The sequence below is a fragment of the Stegodyphus dumicola genome, chromosome 9, assembly GCF_044657685.1.
Source record: "Stegodyphus dumicola isolate Sdum_Otavi_A_Nest chromosome 9, ASM4465768v1".
Taxonomy (NCBI): domain Eukaryota; kingdom Metazoa; phylum Arthropoda; class Arachnida; order Araneae; family Eresidae; genus Stegodyphus; species Stegodyphus dumicola.
This window is the reverse complement of record NC_140776.1, coordinates 27,741,444-27,747,670: the sequence shown is the minus strand read 5'-3', so window position 1 is coordinate 27,747,670 and position 6,227 is coordinate 27,741,444. Positions and strand designations below refer to the sequence as shown.

General features: G+C 29.2%; 1 long non-coding RNA gene across 1 annotated transcript in view; it reads right to left on the bottom strand.

The window, feature by feature from the left end:
- The window catches only part of LOC146995319 (uncharacterized), a 17,557-nt gene extending 14,533 nt beyond the window's left edge, over positions 1-3,024 (bottom strand). The window contains exon 1 of the long non-coding RNA XR_015042945.1: positions 1-3,024. This exon is cut by the window's left edge and continues 2,302 nt beyond it. This is a non-coding gene — a long non-coding RNA (uncharacterized LOC146995319).
- Between the last annotated feature and the right edge of the window lie 3,203 nt (positions 3,025-6,227).

Below are 6,227 nucleotides of genomic sequence, written 5' to 3'. Positions count from 1 at the left end.
TGGGGGTTGCGATCTACAGTTTAAGAAAGTTGTCTGAAATAACGTTACATTTGATTTTGCTAGAACTTTAGATAACTGAGGCTACAGCCAGTGCGGTTATGGCAGGTGTGCAAAATTTTGGAATTTACAAAAATATCAAGTAGCAAAATTTTTGGAATTTAGGAGAAGTTTTTAGAATTTAGGACCCACAGAGATGGCATAGCACAACAAAATGTACCTGCTGAAGTTAGGACTCCAGTGTATGGTTATATTCTTGTAAGGAGTGTATGCCTGAATGCAGAGATGCATTTCGAGTCATCATCGCTAGGTCACCAGCCTACACAGCATTGTGCGATACGTCATTCATGTAAATACGGAATAAAATTGATTGCACCAACCTAATTCATGTAAATACGGAATAAAATTACTGCAATTTTTTAATAAGAATAAAACACTTGCTTTCTGTTCATCTGAAATGGGATAGATTTTCTAGCAGTTATTCCAGCAGAACCTTGAAGAAACGGATCATTCTGTATTCAGTTAGATAAACAAATACACAAGCTATGAACATAACATATTAAACCGTAATTCACTTTTCACATTGGACAGCCAATGTTTATCAATTTTTACATAAGTCGTACTTTCCCGTAATTTTGAAAATACTCCATTGCATGCTCTGTTGAAGACAAGCCCGAAATCATTTTTTTTTTTTTTTTTTTTTTTTTTCAAAATGCAATTGATAACTTGTATTTTTTTTTTACAAAATTTAAACCTGGGAGTCATGAACAAATTTGTGGGGGGTCACCAAATCCAAAGATGTTTATTTGACAATAAAAAGTATACAGAATTTGAAGAGAATTTTGGATGTTTTTTAACATTTCCATATTTAAATTTTGATTTTATTGGTTTCCACTTGATTTGTGTGTTATGCTTGATGATTTCCAAACAGGTTGAATCGAATTTTAATGCAATTGCATACGCGTAGCTAAGATGTAGTTTTTTTCGACTATGTTAGTAGTGTCTTGCATGTAATTGCAATACGCATCATTTATAAACTATGTTCCTTAATTCTAATAAAATTTGTTGTCAAGTAAGCACATAACATTTCCTAAGTATTGGAAAATTCAGTAGTGTCTCAAAGGATAATAAAAACAATTTTGTTTTAGCTGCAATTTTGTTCAAGATGGTTAAATGGCCCAAAATAGATACCCAATGTTTACAAGAGAAATGGGCTGGATGGACCAACAAAAACTATTAATGAAATGCAAAAAATAATGAATCCAATGGCTCTCTTTCTACTTCTAAAAAAAATTGAGTAAATATCAAGAAGAGTTTATTTTATACTGTTTTACATTTTAGAGAAAAACTATTAATGAAATGCAAACAATAATGAATCCAATGGCTCTCTTTCTACTTCTAAAAAAAATTGAGTAAATATCAAGAAGAATTTATTTTATATTGCTTTACATTTTGCATTATTAATGGAAAATGAATATCCATTGTGTGTTAAATGCAGTGAAAACTTCGCACATGGAAAGTATGAAACCTGCGAAATTAAAAACACATTTAGAAACGGTACTTTTCCGTTTTGCCGGTGCAAACAATAAAGTTGCCAACAATGGTACAACTGATGCCAAACAGAATACCTTCACTGGCAACCTTTTACGCCTCATTTTCAAAACAAGTCGCAGCCATTTCTTATCAGATTTACTGTACTGGCATACAATTACATAGAATTTGTACAAGATAGTTAAATTTTATGCTCTAAGACCATTCATGGTAATTAAGTCAATTAGAATGCAATCACACCGCTCATCCGAAGGCGAAAATATAGAAAAGACAAAATCACGGGTCAAATTCATCAATTCTAATGAGAATGGACTAGTGAAGTAAAGCACTGTGGTTTTACATAATTCCTGAATAAACTATTCATACGAATTGAAATAATTCTTGCATTCCAAATTAAAATTTAACTTGTCATTAATGTAGAGAATTACTGAGAGAATTAGATTTTTGTAGCATAGTTTACGTGAGATGAGATCACGTGATGCGAACCGACAAATCAGGATGTTGAAACATGAAAACATAGTAAATTCTTAATGTTTTTTCACAAATTTATTGGCTTTTTTACAAAATTTTAAAAGGTATTAAAATGTTTATGCCTTCAAAATAAAAAATTCTTAGAACTAACGTTTGTTAAAATTTTTATGTGTATATTGTATGTTGTCGACAACAAAGTCTGCTTGGCGAGATTTGCGCCAGTGAAACGGAAAGTATCTCAGAAACTAAACAAAGATTACGTAAATATATCTGAAGAATTTTTTTAAGGAATGAGCTAAGAGCATGAAAAATTAAAATGTATTTTTGAAAAAATATACAACACTTCCTGAGAAGATTTACAGGCATCTTAAAAGTTTCATATTTAATTGCAAAAAATTTAAAACATTATACAATTGGAGAATCGCTCATTCTTCCTTCAGCAATTAAAGTAACATCGGCTGATCTTTAGAATATGGTAACTGGAAGTTTGGCGACATTTTGGAGGCGATAAAGATTACTACCTAGGACTTTGGTAATAATGTGAGAATGAGATATGTTATGTGACATTAATGGACGAATTACAGTTGTTTAATCAGAAAAGAGGGTTAATTTGGAAAAGCTTCATTGTGTGTTGTGTGAAATAGTGTTGATTAATTTTTGGATTGCATGGCGCTTTGTAAAGTGAATTCTAAATTTTTAATGCATTTATCTGATAATAATAATAAGTTGAGATTGTGTGAAAGGAAGGATATTACAAGTTTAAATGGCGGTGCAAGAAATATGGTGAAAATGGACATTTTGTGAAAAGGAGTGTAAGGAAGGGTACTTAGTTTGCTGAAAGTAGTTTGAGTATAGGTGAAATTTTATTAATTTCTTATTACTTGGTGAATAGACATCTAGTTGACTACTGGATTTAGGATTTAGAAATTAGCAGTAGTACTGCAGCGACGTAATGAAGATTCTGAAGAAGATTAGGTAAGTTAGTATTTTTAATCATTTGAGGATATTATTTTTATGCATTGTTCTAAATGTAAGGAATAAATAAATTAAAATGGTATTATTTGAAAATTGTTATTAGCAATGATTTAGTTTAAAGTAATTAGGATTGTAATCTAATTTTTATTAATTTAATGTATGTGCTTATTTATATTTTAAGTAGTGTTTTTTAATTTAATTATACTTTAATTTAATGATCGTGATTTTGTGAGTTATATGGTTGTAGTATTTTGGAATATATTTGAGTAGTATACGTTGAGTATTTTCATGCATTTTCGTGAAATTTTTCTAATTTATGAGAAAAAAGCAGTGTACATGGATATAGTGATAAGTGTGCGCGATGCCATTTTTGTGCAATTCTGGAATGTTTTTTTAAGTAAAAATAAGTCGACGTGCACATGGTTTAGTGATATTTTAATTAAATGAAAGTTATTTTGTGAATTTTATGTTTGTAGGAATTTGGTATACGTTTTAGCTGAAGTAAACATGCATGGAAATAATTTAAATATTTGACACTAAGTATTTGTAATGTTTGCGGTATGAATTCGTTGGTGACATTTAAAATATAATAGATAATTTAGAGGTAAAAGTTTTTAGATATTTTATTTATTTTATACGTGGAAATGTTTATATTTGGAAAGGGTATATACTTTTTCACGATAAGGTAATTTCATATATGTTCTTTTTACCGGGTTTAAAGAATCAGAAAATTGTTATGCATTTTCGTGAAATTTTTCTAATTTATGAGAAAAAAGCAGTGTAGGTGAATATAGAGAACAGTGTGCGCAATGCCATTTTTGTGTAATTCTGCGATTTTTTTTTAAGTAAAAATAAGTCGACGTGTACATGGTTTATGTGTATGTGTTATTTTGAAAAACGCGTAAGAGTATGGTATTTTGCACTTTTTCCCAATTTTGCAGTGAATATTTGTCATGATTAAGCAGTTTTGTTAGATAAAATTTTTAACATAAGTGTAATTCGGCTAGTAGATTTTTAGAAGAAGTGTTCAGTAGATAAAAAGAAAAGAAACATGTCTTTACTTCGTGAAGACAAAATGGCAGCCGGGAAAAAAAAATAGAGGGTTGCTGTAGGAGAGTTGGTCGCCAAATTTTCGCCACAAAATCGCCAAGTTACCATAATGTAAAGATCAACCGTAACATCATTTATGCATGCAGAAAAATATAGTAATGATTTAAAAACAATAGCATTAAAAAAGATACCGTTTCTCACCAAATTTCTGTAATATCAGACACTATAGAATACAAAATCCAGTCTTTACTATAAAACTTGATGAAGCTACCGACATTATAAAAATGTCTCAATTCATCGTTTATCTGAGATACGTTTTTCAAGATGACACAGTAGAATATTTTTTATGTTGTAATATTTGGAAAGGAAAAGCAACTGGAGAGAAAATATTTGAAATTATTGACAGACATTTTGAAACTAAGCATTTTAATAATGAGCACCAATATTGAAGCTTTTAAAACTAAGCTAATACTTTGGCAAAGAGAATTGAACAAAAACAACAGAAACGTGGTTTTCAGAATTTACTAAAGAAAATAATAGATTTCTTGTTTAAAACAACGTATGATAAAACTGACAGAAATTTTTTTTAAAAATTTCCAAATAAGGAATTAGGTTGGATCTGTGACCCATTTTGCCTTTGGTATTTTCAATTCCAATGTATCTCTAAATGAAAAAGAACAATTAATTGATATTTTAAGTAATGGAATACTGTGTGTTCAAGTTAAGTCTGTAACTTGCCAAAAATTTCAATTATCTATTGGAAACGAATATGCTGATTTAAAAGGAATGAAAGTAAATTATTACGTTTCTTACATAAAATTGTACAACAAACCTTTAGCTTATATTTAAAACTTCTAAAATGCTTATATTACATTTTTCTGTTATATAAGCATTGAAAGTGGATTTCTCACTGAAATAGAAATAATTTTGCTATTGAATTAACATGGAGAACTTTTTTATTGAAATATTTTTCTCTGTGACATTAGTTGCATCTACTACAAACTAAAGATTAAAGAACTGTTTTTAAAACATTTCGAATTCGTTGTCATATTGATCTATGAAGCACTAGATTAGTGAGTTTTTATTACAATGTTGACAAATATAGTTTTTAAAAAATCAAAAAATTTTCAGAGGAGATAATTATTTGTAAAATATGAATGTGTTTTCAAAGCGGAAATAAATAATAAGTGATAAAAAGAAAATTAAGTTAGAACATTCACATTTCTAACAAAGTAATTTAATCTTTATAATACAACATATTTTACAATGATAAGGCAAAATACAATGTGAAAGGTTATGCGAAGATTATGATAGGGTTGATCTTTACATTATGGTAACTTGGCGATTTTTTGGCGAAAATTTGGCAACCAACTCTCCTACAGCAACCCTCTATTTTTTTTCCCCGCCGCCATTTTGTCTTCACGAAGTAAAGACATGTTTCTTTTCTTTTTATCTACTGAACACTTCTTCCAACAATCTACTAGCCGAATTACACTTATGCTAGAAATTTTATCAAACAAAACTGCTTAATCATGACAAATATTCACTGCAAAATTGGGAAAAAGTGCAAAATACCATACTCTTACGCGTTTTTCAAAATAACACATACACATAAACCATGTACACGCCAACTTATTTTTACTTAAAAAAACATCCAAAAAACATCCGTGCAAAATACCATACTCTTACGCGTTTTTCAAAATAACACATACACATAAACCATGTACACGCCAACTTATTTTTACTTAAAAAAACATCCCAGAATTGCACAAAAATGGCATTGCGCACACTCTTCACTATATCCATGTACACTGCTTTTTTTCTCATAAATTAGAAAAATTTCACGAAAATACATGACAATTTTCTCAATCTTTAAACCCGGTAAAAAGAACATATATGAAATTACCTGATCGCGAAAAAGTATTTACCCTTTACAAATATGAACATTTCCACATATAAAATAAATAAAATATCCAAAATCTTTTACCTCTAAATCATCTATTACATTATACACGTCACCAACGAATTCATACCGCAAGCATTACAAATACTTAGTATCAAATATTTAAATTATTTCCATGCACGTTTATTTCAACTTAAACGTATACCAAATTCCTACAAACATAAAATTTACAAAATAACTATCATTTCATTAAAATATAATTAAATTCAAAAACACTACT